This window comes from Carya illinoinensis, chromosome 12, assembly GCF_018687715.1.
Source record: "Carya illinoinensis cultivar Pawnee chromosome 12, C.illinoinensisPawnee_v1, whole genome shotgun sequence".
Taxonomy (NCBI): Eukaryota; Viridiplantae; Streptophyta; class Magnoliopsida; order Fagales; family Juglandaceae; genus Carya; species Carya illinoinensis.
In genome coordinates, this window is record NC_056763.1 from 8661204 (window position 1) to 8683446 (window position 22243).

A 22243-nucleotide genomic window follows, 5' to 3' on the forward strand; every position below is an offset into this window, starting at 1 on the left:
AAAATAACGATAAAAGTAATAAGATCAGTGTAAGAAAATGTGAGAAAGAATTAAAGAACAGATTAAGCTCAAATCGTCTTTTAGAGATGGCAAATCACTTTCATGTTGTTTAAAGCCATTAACTCATTATTGAAGCTAAAACCAAGGTGAGATGAGGGCCTTAGGGGTGTGTGACACTTCTTGGGCTTGAGCGATACCAAATGTATGGTGTATGTGTGCTACAAATGCAAGGATTAAAGGGAATTCAGATTTCTTCAAGCCAATTTATCCAATGCTAGAATTGAGCTCGGAGGGTTATGGTGTGATGCATTTGATGAGATTTTCATTGAGAAAATGGTGTAAAATGCATGGATTGGTGGATGATTAAGTCCAATGCTCAATGAAGTGCGCCTAGGTGAAGATAGGTGGTGACTTGGGCATTGGAATTACATTCCTTCAATTGGAATGTATTGCATCAAGCCTAATTCTTCTAATTGTCTCTTAGAATGATGAGACAATTACGATAAGAGTAATAAGATCATTGTAAGAAAATGTGAGAAAGAATTAAAGAACAGATTAAGCTCAAATCGTCATTTAGAGATGGCAAATCACTTTCATGTTGTTTAAAGCCATTAACTCATTATCGACGCTAAAACCAAGGTGAGATGAGGGCCTTAGGGCTGTGTGACACTTCTTGGGCTTGAGCGATACGAAATGTATGGTGTATTTGTGCTACAAATGCAAGGATTAAAGGGAATTCAGATTTCTTCAAGCCAATTTATCCAATGCTAGAATTGAGCTCGGAGGGTTATGGTGTGATGCATTTGATGAGATTTTCATTGAGAAAATGGTGTAAAATGCATGGATTGGTGGATGATTAAGTCCAATGCTCAAGGAAGTGCGCCTAGGTGAAGATAGGTGGTGACTTGGGCATTGGAATTACATTCCTTTAATTGGAATGTATTGCATCAAGCCTAATTCTTCTAATTGTCTCTTAGAATGATGAAAAATAACGATAAAAGAAATAAGATCATTGTAAGAAAATGTGAGAAAGAATTAAAGAACAGATTAAGCTCAAATCGTCGTTTAGAGATGGCAAATCACTTTCATCGTGTTTAAATCCATTAACTCAATATCGAAGCTAAAACCAAGGTGAGATGAGGGCCTTAGGGGTGTTACACTTATTGGGCATGAGCGATACCAAATGTATAGTGTATGTGTGCTACAAAAGCAAGGATTAAGGGAAATATAGATTTCTTCAAGCCAATTTATCCATTGCTAGAATTTAGCTCGGAGGGTTATGGTGTGATGCATTTGATGAGATTTTCATTAAGAAAATGGTGTAAAATGCATGGATTGGTGGATGATTAAGTCCAATGCTCAAGGAAGTGCGCCTAGGTGAAGATAGGTGGTGACTTGGGCATTGGAATTACATTCCTTCAATTGGAATGTGTTGCATCAAGCCTAATTCTTCTAATTGTCTCTTAGAATGATGGAAAATAACGATAAAAGTAATAAGATCATTGTTAGAAAATGTGAGAAAGAATTAAAGAACAGATTAAGCTCAAATCATCATTCAGAGATGGCGAATCACTTTCATGTTGTTTAAAGCCATTACCTCATTACCGACACCCAAACCAAGGTGGGATGAGGGCCCTAGGGCTGTGTGACACTTCTTGGGCATGAGCGATACCAAATGTATAGTGTATGTGTGCTACAAATGCAAGGATTAAAGGAAATGCATGGATTGGTGGATCATTAAGTGCAATGCTCATGGAAGTAAGCCTAGGTGGCGATTGGTGGCGACTTGGGCATTGGAATTGCATTCCTTCGATTGGAATGTGTTGCTTCAAGCCTAATTCTTCTAATTGTCTCTTAGAATGATAAAAAATGACGATAAAAGTAATAAGATCAGTGTAAGAAAATATGAGAAAGAATAAAAGAACAGATTAAGCTCAAATCGTCGTGCAGAGATGGCAAATCATTTTCATGTTGTTTAAAGCCATTCACTCAATATCAAAGCTAAAACCAAGGTGAGATGAGGTCCTTAGGGGTGTGTGACACTTCTTGGGCTTGAGCGATACCAAATGTATAGTGTATGTGTGCTACAAATGCAAGGATTAAGGGAAATATAGATTTCTTCAAGCCAATTTATCCAATGCTAGAACTGAGCTCGAAGGGTTATGGTGTGATGCATTTGATGAGATTTTCGTTGAGAAAATGGTGTAAAATGCATGGATTGGTGCATGATTAAGTCCAATGCTCAAGGAAGTGCGCCGAGGTGAAGATAAGTGGGGACTTGAGCATTGGAATTACATTCCTTCAATTGGAATGTGTTGCATCAAGCCTAATTCTTCTAATTGTCTCTTAGAATGATGAAAAATAACGATAAAAGAAATAAGATCATTGTAAGAAAATGTGAGAAAGAATTAAAGAACAGATTAAGCTCAAATCGTCATTTAGAGATGACAAATCACTTTCTTGTTGTTTAAAGCCATTAACTCAATATCGAAGCTAAAACCAAGCTGAGATGAGGGCCTTAGGGGTGTGTGACACTTATTGGGCATGAGCGATACCAAATGTATAGTGTATGTGTGCTACAAATGCAAGGATTAAGGGAAATATAGATTTCTTCAAGCCAATTTATCCAATGCTAGAATTGAGCTCGGAGGGTTATGGTGTGATGCATTTGATGAGATTTTCATTGAGAAAATGGTGTAAAATGCATGCATTGGTGGATGTTTAAGTTCAATGCTCAAGGAAGTGCGCCTAGGTGAAGATAGGTGGTGACTTGGGCATTGGAATTACATTCCTTCAATTGGAATGTGTTGCATCAAGCCTAATTCTTCTAATTGTCTCTTAGAATGACGAAAAATAACGATAAAAGTAATAAGATCAGTGTAAGAAAATGTGAGAAAGAATTAAAGAACAGATTAAGCTCAAATCGTCTTTTAGAGATGGCAAATCACTTTCATGTTGTTTAAAGCCATTAACTCATTATTGAAGCTAAAACCAAGGTGAGATGAGGGCCTTAGGGGTGTGTGACACTTCTTGGGCTTGAGCGATACCAAATGTATGGTGTATGTGTGCTACAAATGCAAGGATTAAAGGGAATTCAGATTTCTTCAAGCCAATTTATCCAATGCTAGAATTGAGCTCGGAGGGTTATGGTGTGATGCATTTGATGAGATTTTCATTGAGAAAATGGTGTAAAATGCATGGATTGGTGGATGATTAAGTCCAATGCTCAATGAAGTGCGCCTAGGTGAAGATAGGTGGTGACTTGGGCATTGGAATTACATTCCTTCAATTGGAATGTATTGCATCAAGCCTAATTCTTCTAATTGTCTCTTAGAATGATGAGACAATTACGATAAGAGTAATAAGATCATTGTAAGAAAATGTGAGAAAGAATTAAAGAACAGATTAAGCTCAAATCGTCATTTAGAGATGGCAAATCACTTTCATGTTGTTTAAAGCCATTAACTCATTATCGACGCTAAAACCAAGGTGAGATGAGGGCCTTAGGGCTGTGTGACACTTATTGGGCATGAGCGATACCAAATGTATGGTGTATTTGTGCTACAAATGCAGGGATTAAAGGGAATTCAGATTTCTTCAAGCCAATTTGTCCAATGCTAGAATTGAGCTCGGAGGGGGTGATGCTGTGATGCATTTGATGAGATTTTCATTGAGAAAATGGTGTAAAATGCATGGATTGGTGGATGATTAAGTCCAATGCTCAAGGAAGTGCGCCTAGGTGACGATAGGTGGTGACTTGGGCGTTGGAATTACATTCCTTCAATTGGAATGTATTGCATCAAGCCTAATTCTTCTAATTGTCTCTTAGAATGACGAGACAATTACGATAAAAGTAATAAGATCATTGTAAGAAAATGTGAGAAAGAATTAAAGAACAGATTAAGCTCAAATCGTCATTTAGAGATGGCAAATCATTTTCATGTTGTTTAAAGCCATTAACTCATTATCGACGCTAAAACCAAGGTGAGATGAGGGCCTTAGGGGTGTGTGACACTTCTTGCGCTTGAGCGATACCAAATGTATGGTGTATTTGTGCTACAAATGCAAGGATTAGAGGGAATTCAGATTTCTTCAAGCCAATTTATCCAATGCTAGAATTGAGCTCGGAGGGTTATGGTGTGATGCATTTGATGAGATTTTCATTGAGAAAATGGTGTAAAATGCATGGATTGGTGGATGATTAAGTCCAATGCTCAAGGAAGTGCGCCTAGGTGAAGATAGGTGGTGACTTGGGCGTTGGAATTACATTCCTTCAATTGGAATGTATTGCATCAAGCCTAATTCTTCTAATTGTCTCTAAGAATGACGAGACAATTACGATAAAAGTAATAAGATCATTGTAAGAAAATGTGAGAAAGAATTAAAGAACAGATTAAGCTCAAATCGTCATTTAGAGATGGCAAATCACTTTCATGTTGTTTAAAGCCATTAACTCATTATCGAAGCTAAAACCAAGGTGAGATGAGGGCCTTAGGGGTGTGTGACACTTATTGGGCATGAGCGATACCAAATGTATAGTGTATGTGTGCTACAAATGCAAGGATTAAGGGAAATATAGATTTCTTCAAGCCAATTTATCCAATGCTAGAATTGAGCTCGGAGGGTTATGGTGTGATGCATTTGATGAGATTTTCATTGAGAAAATGGTGTAAAATGCATGCATTGGTGGATGATTAAGTCCAATGCTCAAGGAAGTGCGCCTAGGTGAAGATAGGTGGTGACTTGGGCATTGGAATTACATTCCTTCAATTGGAATGTATTGCATCAAGCCTAATTCTTCTAATTGTCTCTTAGAATGCCGAGACAATTACGATAAAAGTAATAAGATCATTGTAAGAAAATCTGAGAAAGAATTAAAGAACAGATTAAGCTCAAATCGTCATTTAGAGATGGCAAATCACTTTCATGTTGTTTCAAGGCATTAACTCATTATCGAAGCTAAAACCAAGGTGAGATGAGGGCCTTAGGGGTGTGTGACACTTATTGGGCATGAGCGATACCAAATATATAGTGTATGTGTGCTACAAATGCAAGGATTAAGGGAAATATAGATTTCTTCAAGCCAATTTGTCCAATGCTAGAATTGAGCAGGAAGGGTGATGCTGTGATGCATTTGATGAGATTTTCATTTCGAAAATGGTGTAAAATGCATGGGTTGGTGGATGATTAAGTCCAATGCTCATGGAAGTGTGCCTAGGTGGTGATTGGTGGAGACTTGGGCATTGGAATTACATTCCTTTAATTGGAATGTGTTGCATCAAGCGTAATTCTTCTAATTGTCTCTTAGAATGATGAAAAATAACGATAAAAGAAATAAGATCATTGTTAGAAAATGTGAGAAAGAATTAAAGAACAGATTAAGCTCAAATCGTCCTTTAGAGATGGCAAATCACTTTCTTGTTGTTTAAAGCCATTAACTCAATATCGAAGCTAAAACCAAGCTGAGATGAGGGCCTTAGGGGTGTGTGACACTTATTGGGCATGAGCGATACCAAATGTATAGTGTATGTGTGCTACAAATGCAAGGATTAAGGGAAATATAGATTTCTTCAAGCCAATTTATCCAATGCTAGAATTGAGCTTGGAGGGTTATGGTGTGATGCACTTGATGAGATTTTCATTGAGAAAATGGTGTAAAATGCATGCATTGGTGGATGATTAAGTTCAATGCTCAAGGAAGTGCGCCTAGGTGAAGATAGGTGGTGACTCGGGCATTGGAATTACATTCCTTCAATTGGAATGTGTTGCATCAAGCCTAATTCTTCTAATTGTCTCTTTGAATGACGAAAAATAACGATAAAAGTAATAAGATCATTGTAAGAAAATGTGAGAAAGAATTATAGAACAGATTAAGCTCAAATCGTCATTTAGAGATGGCAAATCACTTTCATGTTGTTTAAAGCCATTAACTCATTATCGAAGCTAAAACCAAAGTGAGATGAGGGCCTTAGGGGTGTGTGACACTTCTTGGGCTTGAGCGATACCAAATGTATGGTGTATGTGTGCTACAAATGCAAGGATTAAAGGGAATTCAGATTTCCTCAAGCCAATTTGTCCAATGCTAGAATTGAGCTGGAGGGTTATGCTGTGATGCATTTGATGAGATTTTCATTGAGAAAATGGTGTAAAATGCATGGGTTGGTGGATGATTAAGTGCAATGCTCATGGAAGTGCGCCTAGGTGGCGATTGGTGGCGACTTGGGCATTGGAATTACATTCCTTTAATTGGAATGTGTTGCATCAAGCCTAATTCTTCTAATTGTCTCTTAGAATGATGAAAAATAACGATAAAAGAAAAAAGATCATTGTAAGAAAATGTGAGAAAGAATTAAAGACCAGATAAAGCTCAAATCGTCATTAAGAGTTGGCAAATCAGTTTCATGTTGTTTAAAACCATTCACTCAATATCGAAGCTAAAACCAAGGTGAGATGAGGGCGTCAGGGGTGTGTGACACTTATTGGTCATGAGCGATACCAAATGTATAGTGTATGTGTGCTACAAATGCAAGGATTAAAGGAAATATAGATTTCTTCAAGCCAATTTATCCAATGCTAGAATTGAGCTCGGAGGGTTATGGTGTGATGCATTTGATGAGATTTTCATTGAGAAAATGGTGTAAAATGCATGGATTGGTGGATGATTAAGTCCAATGCTCAAGGAAGTGCGCCTAGGTGAAGATAGGTGGTGACTTGGGCATTGGAATTACATTCCTTCAATTGGAATGTGTTGCATCAAGCCTAATTTTTCTAATTGTCTCTTAGAATGATGAAAAATAACGATAAAAGTAATAAGATCATTGTAAGAAAATGTGAGAAACAATCAAAGAATAGATTAAGCTCAAATCGTCGTTTAGAGATGGCAAATCACTTTCATGTTGTTTAAAGCCATTAACTCAATATCGAGGCTAAAACCAAGGTGAGATGAGGGCCTTAGGGGTGTGACACTTATTGGGCATGAGCGATACCAAATGTATAGTGTTTGTGTGCTACAAATGCAAGGATTAAGGGAAATATAGATTTCTTCAAGCCAATTTATCCAATGCTAGAATTGAGCTCGGAGGGTTATGGTGTGATGCATTTGATGAGATTTTCATTAAGAAAATGCTGTAAAATGCATGGATTGGTGGATGATTAAGTCCAATGCTCAAGGAAGTGCGCCTAGGTGAAGATAGGTGGTGACTTGGGCATTGGAATTACATTCCTTCAATTGGAATGTGTTGCATCAAGCCTAATTCTTCTAATTGTCTCTTTGAATGACGAAAAATAACGATAAAAGTAATAAGATCATTGTAAGAAAATGTGAGAAAGAATTATAGAACAGATTAAGCTCAAATCGTCATTTAGAGATGGCAAATCACTTTCATGTTGTTTAAAGCCATTAACTCATTATCGAAGCTAAAACCAAGGTGAGATGAGGGCCTTAGGGGTCCGTGACACTTCTTGGGCTTGAGCGATACCAAATGTATGGTGTATGTGTGCTACAAATGCAAGGATTAAAGGGAATTCAGATTTCCTCAAGCCAATTTGTCCAATGCTAGAATTGAGCTGGAAGGGTTATGCTGTGATGCATTTGATGAGATTTTCATTTAGAAAATGGTGTAAAATGCATGGGTTGGTGGATGATTAATCCCAATGCTTATGGAAGTGCGCCTAGGTGGTGATTGGTGGCGACTTGGGCATTGGAATTACATTCCTTTAATTGGAAAGTGTTGCATCAAGCCTAATTCTTCTAATTGTCTCTTAGAATGATGAAAAATAACGATAAAAGAAATAAGATCATTGTAAGAAAATGTGAGAAAGAATTAAAGAACAGATAAAGCTCAAATCGTCGTTTAGAGATGGCAAATCACTTTTATCGTGTTTAAAGCCATTAACTCAATATCGAAGCTAAAACCAAGGTGAGATGAGGGCCTTAGGGGTGTTACACTTATTGGGCATGAGCGATACCAAATGTATAGTGTATGTGTGCTACAAATGCAAGGATTAAGGGAAATATAGATTTCTTCAAGCCAATTTATCCAATGCTATAATTTAGCTCGGAGGGTTATGGTGTGATGCATTTGATGAGATTTTCATTAAGAAAATGGTGTAAAATGCATGGATTGGTGGATGATTAAGTCCAATGCTCAAGGAAGTGCGCCTAGGTGAAGATAGGTGGTGACTTGGGCATTGGAATTACATTCCTTCAATTGGAATGTGTTGCATCAAGCCTAATTCTTCTAATTGTCTCTTAGAATGATGGAAAATAACGATAAAAGTAATAAGATCATTGTAAGAAAATGTGAGAAAGAATTAAAGAACAGATTAAGCTCAAATCGTCATTCAGAGATGGCAAATCACTTTCATGTTGTTTAAAGCCGTTAACTCAATACCGACACCCAAACCAAGGTGGGATGAGGGCCCTAGGGCTGTGTGACACTTCTTGGGCATGAGCGATACCAAATGTATAGTGTATGTGTGCTACAAATGCAAGGATTAAAGGAAATGCATGGATTGGTGGATCATTAAGTGCAATGCTCATGGAAGTAAGCCTAGGTGGCGATTGGTGGCGACTTGGGCATTGGAATTGCATTCCTTCGATTGGAATGTGTTGCTTCAAGCCTAATTCTTCTAATGGTCTCTTAGAATGATAAAAAATGACGATAAAAGTAATAAGATCAGTGTAAGAAAATATGAGAAAGAATAAAAGAACAGATTAAGCTCAAATCGTCGTGCAGAGATGGCAAATCATTTTCATGTTGTTTAAAGCCATTCACTCAATATCAAAGCTAAAACCAAGGTGAGATGAGGTCCTTAGGGGTGTGTGACACTTCTTGGGCTTGAGCGATACCAAATGTATAGTGTACGTGTGCTACAAATGCAAGGACTAAGGGAAATATAGATTTCTTCAAGCCAATTTATCCAATGCTAGAATTGAGCTCGAAGGGTTATGGTGTGATGCATTTGATGAGATTTTTGTTGAGAAAATGGTGTAAAATGCATGGATTGGTGCATGATTAAGTCCAATGCTCAAGGAAGTGCGCCGAGGTGAAGATAAGTGGGGACTTGTGCATTGGAATTACATTCCTTCAATTGGAATGTGTTGCATCAAGCCTAATTCTTCTAATTGTCTCTTAGAATGATGAAAAATAACGATAAAAGAAATAAGATCATTGTAAGAAAATGTGAGAAAGAATTAAACAACAGATAAAGCTCAAATCATCGTTTAGAGATGGCAAATCACTTTCATCGTGTTTAAAGCCATTAACTCAATATCGAAGCTAAAACCAAGGTGAGATGAGGGGCTTAGGGGTGTTACACTTATTGGGCATGAGCGATACCAAATGTATAGTGTATGTGTGCTACAAATGCAAGGATTAAGGGAAATATAGATTTCTTCAAGCCAATTTATCCAATGCTAGAATTTAGCTCGGAGGGTTATGGTGTGATGCATTTGATGAGATTTTCATTAAGAAAATGGTGTAAAATGCATGGATTGGTGGATGATTAAGTCCAATGCTCAAGGAAGTGCGCCTAGGTGAAGATAGGCGGTGACTTGGGCATTGGAATTACATTCCTTCAATTGGAATGTGTTGCATCAAGCCTAATTCTTCTAATTGTCTCTTAGAATGATGGAAAATAACGATAAAAGTAATAAGATCATTGTAAGAAAATGTGAGAAAGAATTAAAGAACAGATTAAGCTCAAATCGTCATTCAGAGATGGCAAATCACTTTCATGTTTTTTAAAGCCATTAACTCATTACCGACACCCAAACCAAGGTGGGATGAGGGCCCTAGGGCTGTGTGACACTTCTTGGGCATGAGCGATACCAAATGTATAGTGTATGTGTGCTACAAATGCAAGGATTAAAGGAAATGCATGGATTGGTGGATCATTAAGTGCAATGCTCATGGAAGTAAGCCTAGGTGGCGATTGGTGGCGACTTGGGCATTGGAATTGCATTCCTTCGATTGGAATGTGTTGCTCCAAGCCTAATTCTTCTAATTGTCTCTTAGAATGATAAAAAATGACGATAAAAGTAATAAGATCAGTGTAAGAAAATATGAGAAAGAATAAAAGAACAGATTAAGCTCAAATCGTCGTGCAGAGATGGCAAATCATTTTCATGTTGTTTAAAGCCATTCACTCAATATCAAAGCTAAAACCAAGGTGAGATGAGGTCCTTAGGGGTGTGTGACACTTCTTGGGCTTGAGCGATACCAAATGTATAGTGTATGTGTGCTACAAATGCAAGGATTAAGGGAAATATAGATTTCTTCAAGCCAATTTACACAATGCTAGAATTGAGCTCGGAGGGTTATGGTGTGATGCATTTGATGAGATTTTCATTGAGAAAATGGTGTAAAATGCATGCATTGGTGGATGATTAAGTTCAATGCTCAAGGAAGTGCGCCTAGGTGAAGATAGGTGGTGACTTGGGCATTGGAATTACATTCCTTCAATTGGAATGTGTTGCATCAAGCCTAATTCTTCTAATTGTCTCTTAGAATGACGAAAAATAACGATAAAAGTAATAAGATCAGTGTAAGAAAATGTGAGAAAGAATTAAAGAACAGATTAAGCTCAAATCGTCTTTTAGAGATGGCAAATCACTTTCATGTTGTTTAAAGCCATTAACTCATTATTGAAGCTAAAACCAAGGTGAGATGAGGGCCTTAGGGGTGTGTGACACTTCTTGGGCTTGAGCGATACCAAATGTATGGTGTATGTGTGCTACAAATGCAAGGATTAAAGGGAATTCAGATTTCTTCAAGGCAATTTGTCCAATGCTAGAATTGAGCTGGAACGGTTATGCTGTGATGCATTTGATGAGATTTTCATTTAGAAAATGGTGTAAAATGCATGGGTTGGTGGATGATTAATTCCAATGCTCATGGAAGTGCGTATAGGTGGCGATTGGTGGCGACTTGGGCATTGGAATTACATTCCTTTAATTGGAATGTGTTGCATCAAGCCTAATTCTTCTAATTGTCTCTTAGAATGATGAAAAATAACGATAAAAGAAATAAGATCATTGTAAGAAAATGTGAGAAAGAATTAAAGAACAGATTAAGCTCAAATCGTCGTTTAGCGATGGCAAATCACTTTCATGTTGTTTAAAGCCATTAACTCAATATCGAACCTAAAACCAAGGTGAGATGAGGGCCTTAGGGGTGTGTGACACTTCTTGGGCTTGAGCGATACCAACTGTATAGTGTATGTGTGCTACAAATGCAGGGATTAAGGGAAATATAGATTTCTTCAAGCCAATTTATCGAATGCTAGAATTGAGCTCGGAGGGTTATGGTGTGATGCATTTGATGAGATTTTCATTGAGAAAATGGTGTAAAATGCATGGATTGGTGGATGATTAAGTCCAATGCTCAAGGAAGTGCGCCTAGGTGAAGATAGCTGGTGACTTGGCCATTGGAATTACATTGCTTCAATTGGAATGTGTTGCATCAAGCCTATTTCTTCTAATTGTCTCTTAGAATGACGAAAAATAACGAAAAAAGTAATAAGATCATTGTAAGAAAATGTGAAAAAGAATTAAAGAACAGATTAAGCTCAAATCGTCATTTAGAGATGGCAAATCACTTTCATGTTGTTTAAAGCCATTAAGTCATTATCGAAGCTAAAACCAAGGTGAGATGAGGGCCTTAGGGGTGTGTGACACTTCTTGGGCTTGAGCGATACCAAATATATGGTGTATTTGTGCTACAAATGCAAGGATTAAAGGGAATTCAGATTTCTTCAAGCCAATTTATCCAATGCTAGAATTGAGCTCGGAGGGTTATGGTGTGATGCATTTGATGAGATTTTCATTGAGAAAATGGTGTAAAATGCATGGATTGGTGGATGATTAAGTCCAATGCTCAATGAAGTGCGCCTAGGTAAAGATAGGTGGTGACTTGGGCATTGGAATTACATTCCTTCAATTGGAATGTATTGCATCAAGCCTAATTCTTCTAGTTGTCTCTTAGAATGATGAGACAATTACGATAAAAGTAATAAGATCATTGCAAAGAAAATGTGAGAAAGAATTAAAGAACAGATTAAGCTCAAATCGTCATTTAGAGATGGCAAATCACTTTCATGTTGTTTAAAGCCATTCACTCAATATCGAGGCTAAAACGAAGGTGAGATGAGGGCCTTAGGGGTGTGTGACACTTCTTGGGCTTGAGCGATACCAAATATATGGTGTATTTGTGCTACAAATGCAAGGATTAAAGGGAATTCAGATTTCTTCAAGCCAATTTATCCAATGCTAGAATTGAGCTCGGAGGGTTATGGTGTGATGCATTTGATGTGATTTTCATTGAGAAAATGGTGTAAAATGCATGGATTGGTGGATGATTAAGTCCAATGCTCAAGGAAGTGCGCCTAGGTGAAGATAGGTGGTGACTTGGGCGTTGGAATTACATTCCTTCAATTGGAATGTATTGCATCAAGCCTAATTCTTCTAATTGTCTCTTAGAATGACGAGACAATTACGATAAAAGTAATAAGATCATTGTAAGAAAATGTGAGAAAGAATTAAAGAACAGATTAAGCTCAAATCGTCATTTAGAGATGGCAAATCACTTTCATGTTGTTTAAAGCCATTAACTCATTATCGACGCTAAAACCAAGGTGAGATGAGGGCCTTAGGGGTGTGTGACACTTCTTGGGCTTGAGCGATACCAAATGTATGGTGTATTTGTGCTACAAATGCAAGGATTAAAGGGAATTCAGATTTCTTCAAGCCAATTTATCCAATGCTAGAATTGAGCTCGGAGGGTTATGGTGTCATGCATTTGATGAGATTTTCATTGAGAAAATGGTGTAAAATGCATGGATTGGTGGATGATTAAGTCCAATGCTCAAGGAAGTGCGCCTAGGTGAAGATAGGTGGTGACTTGGGCGTTGGAATTACATTCCTTCAGTTGGAATGTATTGCATCAAGCCTAATTCTTCCAATTGTCTCTTAGAATGACGAGATAATTACGATAAAAGTAATAAGATCATTGTAAGAAAATGTGAGAAAGAATTAAAGAACAGATTAAGCTCAAATCGTCATTTAGAGATGGCAAATCACTTTCATGTTGTTTAAAGCCATTAACTCCTTATCGAAGCTAAAACCAAGGTGAGATGAGGGCCTTAGGGGTGTGTGACACTTATTGGGCATGAGCGATACCAAATGTATAGTGTATGTGTGCTACAAATGCAAGGATTAAGGGAAATATAGATTTCTTCAAGCCAATTTATCCAATGCTAGAATTGAGCTTGGAGGGTTATGGTGTGATGCATTTGATGAGATTTTCATTGAGAAAATGGTGTAAAATGCATGGATTGGTGGATGATTAAGTCCAATGCTCAAGGAAGTGCGCCTAGGTGAAGATAGGTGGTGACTTGGGCATTGGAATTACATTCCTTCAATTGGAATGTATTGCATCAAGCCTAATTCTTCTAATTGTCTCTTAGAATGCCGAGACAATTACGATAAAAGTAATAAGATCATTGTAAGAAAATCTGAGAAAGAATTAAAGAACAGATTAAGCTCAAATCGTCATTTAGAGATGGCAAATCACTTTCATGTTGTTTAAAGGCATTAACTCATTATCGAAGCTAAAACCAAGGTGAGATGAGGGCCTTAGGGTTGTGTGACAGTTATTGGGCAAGAGCGATACCAAATATATAGTGTATGTGTGCTACAAATGCAAGGATTAAGGGAAATATAGATTTCTTCAAGCCAATTTGTCCAATGCTAGAATTGAGCAGGAAGGGTGATGCTGTGATGCATTTGATGAGATTTTCATTTCCAAAATGGTGTAAAATGCATGGGTTGGTGGATGATTAAGTCCAATTCTCATGGAAGTGTGCCTAGGTGGCGATTGGTGGAGACTTGGGCATTGGAATTACATTCCTTTAATTGGAATGTGTTGCATCAAGCCTAATTCTTCTAATTGTCTCTTAGAATGATGAAAAATAACGATAAAAGAAATAAGATCATTGTAAGAAAATGTGAGAAAGAATTAAAGAACAGATTAAGCTCAAATCGTCGTTTAGCGATGGCAAATCACTTTCATGTTGTTTAAAGCCATTAACTCAATATCGAACCTAAAACCAAGGTGAGATGAGGGCCTTAGGGGTGTGTGACACTTATTGGGCATGAGCGATACCAACTGTATAGTGTATGTGTGCTACAAATGCAGGGATTAAGGGAAATATAGATTTCTTCAAGCCAATTTATCGAATGCTAGAATTGAGCTCGGAGGGTTATGGTGTGATGCATTTGATGAGATTTTCATTGAGAAAATGGTGTAAAATGCATGGATTGGTGGATGATTAAGTCCAATGCTCAAGGAAGTGCGCCTAGGTGAAGATAGCTGGTGACTTGGGCATTGGAATTACATTGCTTCAATTGGAATGTGTTGCATCAAGCCTATTTCTTCTAATTGTCTCTTAGAATGACGAAAAATAACGAAAAAAGTAATAAGATCATTGTAAGAAAATGTGAAAAAGAATTAAAGAACAGAATAAGCTCAAATCGTCATTTAGAGATGGCAAATCACTTTCATGTTGTTTAAAGCCATTAAGTCATTATCGAAGCTAAAACCAAGGTGAGATGAGGGCCTTAGGGGTGTGTGACACTTCTTGGGCTTGAGCGATACCAAATATATGGTGTATTTGTGCTACAAATGCAAGGATTAAAGGGAATTCAGATTTCTTCAAGCCAATTTATCCAATGCTAGAATTGAGCTCGGAGGGTTATGGTGTGATGCATTTGATGAGATTTTCATTGAGAAAATGGTGTAAAATGCATGGATTGGTGGATGATTAAGTCCAATGCTCAATGAAGTGCGCCTAGGTGAAGATAGGTGGTGACTTGGGCATTGGAATTACATTCCTTCAATTGGAATGTATTGCATCAAGCCTAATTCTTCTAGTTGTCTCTTAGAATGATGAGACAATTACGATAAAAGTAATAAGATCATTGCAAAGAAAATGTGAGAAAGAATTAAAGAACAGATTAAGCTCAAATCGTCATTTAGAGATGGCAAATCACTTTCATGTTGTTTAAAGCCATTCACTCAATATCGACGCTAAAACCAAGGTGAGATGAGGGCCTTAGGGGTGTGTGACACTTCTTGGGCTTGAGCGATACCAAATATATGGTGTATTTGTGCTACAAATGCAAGGATTAAAGGGAATTCAGATTTCTTCAAGCCAATTTATCCAATGCTAGAATTGAGCTCGGAGGGTTATGGTGTGATGCATTTGATGTGATTTTCATTGAGAAAATGGTGTAAAATGCATGGATTGGTGGATGATTAAGTCCAATGCTCAAGGAAGTGCGCCTAGGTGAAGATAGGTGGTGACTTGGGCGTTGGAATTACATTCCTTCAATTGGAATGTATTGCATCAAGCCTAATTCTTCTAATTGTCTCTTAGAATGACGAGACAATTACGATAAAAGTAATAAGATCATTGTAAGAAAATGTGAGAAAGAATTAAAGAACAGATTAAGCTCAAATCGTCATTTAGAGATGGCAAATCACTTTCATGTTGTTTAAAGCCATTAACTCATTATCGACGCTAAAACCAAGGTGAGATGAGGGCCTTAGGGGTGTGTGACACTTCTTGGGCTTGAGCGATACCAAATGTATGGTGTATTTGTGCTACAAATGCAAGGATTAAAGGGAATTCAGATTTCTTCAAGCCAATTTATCCAATGCTAGAATTGAGCTCGGAGGGTTATGGTGTCATGCATTTGATGAGATTTTCATTGAGAAAATGGTGTAAAATGCATGGATTGGTGGATGATTAAGTCCAATGCTCAAGGAAGTGCGCCTAGGTGAAGATAGGTGGTGACTTGGGCGTTGGAATTACATTCCTTCAGTTGGAATGTATTGCATCAAGCCTAATTCTTCTAATTGTCTCTTAGAATGACGAGATAATTACGATAAAAGTAATAAGATCATTGTAAGAAAATGTGAGAAAGAATTAAAGAACAGATTAAGCTCAAATCGTCATTTAGAGATGGCAAATCACTTTCATGTTGTTTAAAGCCATTAACTCCTTATCGAAGCTAAAACCAAGGTGAGATGAGGGCCTTAGGGGTGTGTGACACTTATTGGGCATGAGCGATACCAAATGTATAGTGTATGTGTGCTACAAATGCAAGGATTAAGGGAAATATAGATTTCTTCAAGCCAATTTATCCAATGCTAGAATTGAGCTTGGAGGGTTATGGTGTGATGCATTTGATGAGATTTTCATTGAGAAAATGGTGTAAAATGCATGCATTGGTGGATGATTAAGTTCAATGCTCAAGGAAGTGCGCCTAGGTGAAGATAGGTGGTGACTTGGGCATTGGAATTACATTCCTTCAATTGGAATGTGTTGCATCAAGCCTAATTCTTCTAATTGTCTCTTAGAATGACGAAAAATAACGATAAAAGTAATAAGATCAGTGTAAGAAAATGTGAGAAAGAATTAAAGAACAGATTAAGCTCAAATCGTCATTTAGAGATGGCAAATCACTTTCATGTTGTTTAAAGGCATTAACTCATTATCGAAGCTAAAACCAAGGTGAGATGAGGGCCTTAGGGTTGTGTGACAGTTATTGGGCACGAGCGATACCAAATATATAGTGTATGTGTGCTACAAATGCAAGGATTAAGGGAAATATAGATTTCTTCAAGCCAATTTGTCCAATGCTAGAATTGAGCAGGAAGGGTGATGCTGTGATGCATTTGACGAGATTTTCATTGAGAAAATGGTGTAAAATGCATGGATTGGTGGATGATTAAGTCCAATGCTCAAGGAAGTGCGCCTAGGTGAAGATAGGTGGTGACTTGGGCATTGGAATTACATTCCTTCAATTGGAATGTACTGCATCAAGCCTAATTCTTCTAATTGTCTCTTAGAATGACGAGACAATTACGATAAAAGTAATAAGATCATTGTAAGAAAATGTGAGAAAGAATTAAAGAACAGATTAAGCTCAAATCGTCGTTGAGTGATGGCAAATCACTTTCATGTTGTTTAAAGCCATTAACTCAATATCGAAGCTAAAACCAAGGTGAGATGAGGGCCTTAGGGGTGTGTGACACTTATTGGGCATGAGCGATACCAAATGTATAGTGTATGTGTGCTACAAATGCAAGGATTAAGGGAAATATAGATTTTTTCAAGCCAATTTATCCAATGCTAGAATTGAGCTCGGAGGGTTATGGTGTGATGCATTTGATGAGATTTTCATTGAGAAAATGGTGTAAAATGCATGCATTGGTGGATGATTAAGTTCAATGCTCAAGGAAGTGCGCCTAGGTGAAGATAGGTGGTGACTTGGGCATTGGAATTACATTCCTTCAATTGGAATGTGTTGCATCAAGCCTAATTCTTCTAATTGTCTCTTAGAATGACGAAAAATAACGATAAAAGTAATAAGATCAGTGTAAGAAAATGTGAGAAAGAATTAAAGAACAGATTAAGCTCAAATCGTCTTTTAGAGATGGCAAATCACTTTCATGTTGTTTAAAGCCATTAACTCATTATTGAAGCTAAAACCAAGGTGAGATGAGGGCCTTAGGGGTGTGTGACACTTCTTGGGCTTGAGCGATACCAAATGTATGGTGTATTTGTGCTACAAATGCACGGATTAAAGGGAATTCAGATTTCTTCAAGCCAATTTGTCCAATGCTAGAATTGAGCTGGAACGGTTATGCTGTGATGCATTTGATGAGATTTTCATTTAGAAAATGGTGTAAAATGCATGGGTTGGTGGATGATTAATTCCAATGCTCATGGAAGTGCGTCTAGGTGGCGATTGGTGGCGACTAGGGCATTGGAATTACATTCCTTTAATTGGAATGTGTTGCATCAAGCCTAATTCTTCTAATTGTCTCTTAGAATGATGAAAAATAACGATAAAAGAAATAAGATCATTGTAAGAAAATGTGAGAAAGAATTAAAGAACAGATTAAGCTCAAATCGTCGTTTAGCGATGGCAAATCACTTTCATGTTGTTTAAAGCCATTAACTCAATATCGAGGCTAAAACCAAGGTGAGATGAGGGCCTTAGGGGTGTGACACTTATTGGGCATGAGCGATACCAAATGTATAGTGTTTGTGTGCTACAAATGCAAGGATTAAGGGAAATATAGATTTCTTCAAGCCAATTTATCCAATGCTAGAATTGAGCTCGGAGGGTTATGGTGTGATGCATTTGATGAGATTTTCATTGAGAAAATGGTGTAAAATGCATGGATTGGTGGAGGATTAAGTCCAATGCTCAAGGAAGTGCGCCTAGGTGAAGATAGGTGGTGACTTGGGCATTGGAATTACATTCCTTCAATTGGAATGTGTTGCATCAAGCCTATTTCTTCTAATTGTCTCTTAGAATGACGAAAAATAACGAAAAAAGTAATAAGATCATTGTAAGAAAATGTTAGAAAGAATTAAAAAACAGATTAAGGTCAAATCGTCATTTAGAGATGGCAAATCACTTTCATGTTGTTTAAAGCCATTAACTCATTATCGAAGCTAAAACCAAGGTGAGATGAGGGCCTTAGGGGTGTGTGACACTTCTTGGGCTTGAGCGATACCAAATGTATGGTGTATTTGTGCTACAAATGCACGGATTAAAGGGAATTCAGATTTCTTCAAGCCAATTTGTCCAATGCTAGAATTGAGCTGGAACGGTTATGCTGTGATGCATTTGATGAGATTTTCATTTAGAAAATGGTGTAAAATGCATGGGTTGGTGGATGATTAATTCCAATGCTCATGGAAGTGCGTCTAGGTGGCGATTGGTGGCGACTTGGGAATTGGAATTACATTCCTTTAATTGGAATGTGTTGCATCAAGCCTAATTCTTCTAATTGTCTCTTAGAATGATGAAAAATAACGATAAAAGAAATAAGATCATTGTAAGAAAATGTGAGAAAGAATTAAAGAACAGATTAAGCTCAAATCGTCGTTTAGCAATGGCAAATCACTTTCATGCTGTTTAAAGCCATTAACTCAATATCGAAGCTAAAACCAAGGTGAGATGAGGGCCTTAGGGGTGTGTGACACTTATTGGGCATGAGCGATACCAAATGTATAGTGTATGTGTGCTACAAATGCAAGGATTAAGAGAAATATAGATTTCTTCAAGCCAATTTATCCAATGCTAGAATTGAGCTCGGAGGGTTATGGTGTGATGCATTTGATGAGATTTTCATTGAGAAAATGGTGTAAAATGCATGGATTGGTGGATGATTAAGTCCAATGCTCAAGGAAGAGCGCCTAGGTGAAGATAGGTGGTGACTTGGGCATTGGAATTACATTCCTTCAATTGGAATGTACTGCATCAAGCCTAATTCTTCTAATTGTCTCTTAGAATGACGAGACAATTACGATAAAAGTAATAAGATCATTGTAAGAAAATGTGAGAAAGAATTAAAGAACAGATTAAGCTCAAATCGTCATTCAGAGATGGCAAATCACTTTCATGTTGTTTAAAGCCATTAACTCATTATTGACGCTAAAACCAAGGTGAGATGAGGGCCTTAGGGGTGTGTGACACTTCTTGGGCTTGAGCGATACCAAAAGTATGGTGTATTTGTGCTACAAATGCAAGGATTAAAGGGAATTCAGATTTCTTCAAGCCAATTTATCCAATGCTAGAATTGAGCTCGGAGGGTTATGGTGTGATGCATTTGACGAGATTTTCATTGAGAAAATGGTGTAAAATGCATGGATTGGTGGATGATTAAGTCCAATGCTCAAGGAAGTGCGCCTAGGTGAAGATAGGTGGTGACTTGGGCATTGGAATTACATTCCTTCAATTGGAATGTACTGCATCAAGCCTAATTCTTCTAATTGTCTCTTAGAATGACGAGACAATTACGATAAAAGTAATAAGATCATTGTAAGAAAATGTGAGAAAGAATTAAAGAACAGATTAAGCTCAAATTGTCGTTGAGTGATGGCAAATCACTTTCATGTTGTTTAAAGCCATTAACTCAATATCGAAGCTAAAACCAAGGCGAGATGAGGGCCTTAGGGGTGTGTGACACTTATTGGGCATGAGCGATACCAACTGTATAGTGTATGTGTGCTACAAATGCAGGGATTAAGGGAAATATAGATTTCTTCAAGCCAATTTGTCCAATGCTAGAATTGAGCAGGAAGGGTGATGCTGTGATGCATTTGATGAGATTTTCATTTCGAAAATGGTGTAAAATGCTTGGGTTGGTGGATGATTAAGTCCAATGCTCATGGAAGTGTGCCTAGGTGGCGATTGGTGGAGACTTGGGCATTGGAATTACATTCCTTTAATTGGAATGTGTTGCATCAAGCGTAATTCTTCTAATTGTCTCTTAGAATGATGAAAAATAACGATAAAAGAAATAAGATCATTGTAAGAAAATGTGAGAAAGAATTAAAGAACAGATTAAGCTCAAATCGTCATTTAGAGATGGCAAATCACTTTCTTGTTGTTTAAAGCCATTAACTCAATATCAAAGCTAAAACCAAGCTGAGATGAGGGCCTTAGGGGTGTGTGACACTTATTGGGCATGAGCGATACCAAATGTATAGTGTATGTGTGCTACAAATGCAAGGATTAAGGGAAATATAGATTTCTTCAAGCCAATTTATCCAATGCTAGAATTGAGCTCGGAGGGTTATGGTGTGATGTATTTGATGAGATTTTCATTGAGAAAATGGTGTAAAATGCATGCATTGGTGGATGATTAAGTTCAATGCTCAAGGAAGTGCGCCTAGGTGAAGATAGGTGGTGACTTGGGCATTGGAATTACATTCCTTCAATTGGAATGTGTTGCATCAAGCCTAATTCTTCTAATTGTCACTTAGAATGACGAAAAATAACGATAAAAGTAATAAGATCAGTGTAAGAAAATGTGAGAAAGAATTAACGAACAGATTAAGCTCAAATCGTCTTTTAGAGATGGCAAATCACTTTCATGTTGTTTAAAGCCATTAACTCATTATTGAAGCTAAAACCAAGGTGAGATGAGGGCCTTAGGGGTGTGTGACACTTCTTGGGCTTGAGCGATACCAAATGTATGGTGTATGCGTGCTACAAATGCAAGGATTAAAGGGAATTCAGATTTCTTCAAGCCAATTTGTCCAATGCTAGAATTGAGCTGGAACGGTTATGCTGTGATGCATTTGATGAGATTTTCATTTAGGAAATGGTGTAAAATGCATGGGTTGGTGGATGATTAATTCCAATGCTCATGGAAGTGCGTCTAGGTGGCGATTGGTGGCGACTTGGGCATTGGAATTACATTCCTTTAATTGGAATGTGTTGCATCAAGCCTAATTCTTCTAATTGTCTCTTAGAATGATGAAAAATAACGATAAAAGAAATAAGATCATTGTAAGAAAATGTGAGAAAGAATTAAAGAACAGATTAAGCTCAAATCGTCGTTTAGCGATGGCAAACCACTTTCATGTTGTTTAAAGCCATTAACTCAATATCGAAGCTAAAACCAAGGTGAGATGAGGGCCTTAGGGGTGTGTGACACTTATTGGGCATGAGCGATACCAACTGTATAGTGTATGTGTGCTACAAATGCAAGGATTAAGGGAAATATAGATTTCTTCAAGCCAATTTATCCAATGCTAGAATTGAGCTCGGAGGGTTATGGTGTGATGCATTTGATGAGATTTTCATTGAGAAAATGGTGTAAAATGCATGGATTGGTGGATGATTAAGTCCAATGCTCAAGGAAGTGCGCCTAGGTGAAGATAGGTGGTGACTTGGGCATTGGAATTACATTCCTTCAATTGGAATGTGTTGCATCAAGCCTATTTCTTCTAATTGTCTCTTAGAATGACGAAAAATAACGAAAAAAGTAATAAGATCATTGTAAGAAAATGTGAGAAAGAATTAAAGAACAGATTAAGCTGAAATCGTCATTTAGAGATGGCAAATCACTTTCATGTTGTTTAAAGCCATTAACTCATTATCGAAGCTAAAACGAAGGTGAGATGAGGGCCTTAGGGGTGTGTGACACTTCTTGGGCTTGAGCGAAACCAAATGTGTGGTGTATGTGCGCTACAAATGCAAGGATTAAAGGGAATTCAGATTTGTTTGAGCCAATTTGTCGAATGCTAGAATTGAGCCTGGAGGGTTATGGTGTGATGCATTTGGTGAGATTTTCATTTAGAAAATGGTGTAAAATGCATCGATTGGTGGATGATGAAGTCCAATGCTCATGGAAGTGCACCTAGGTGG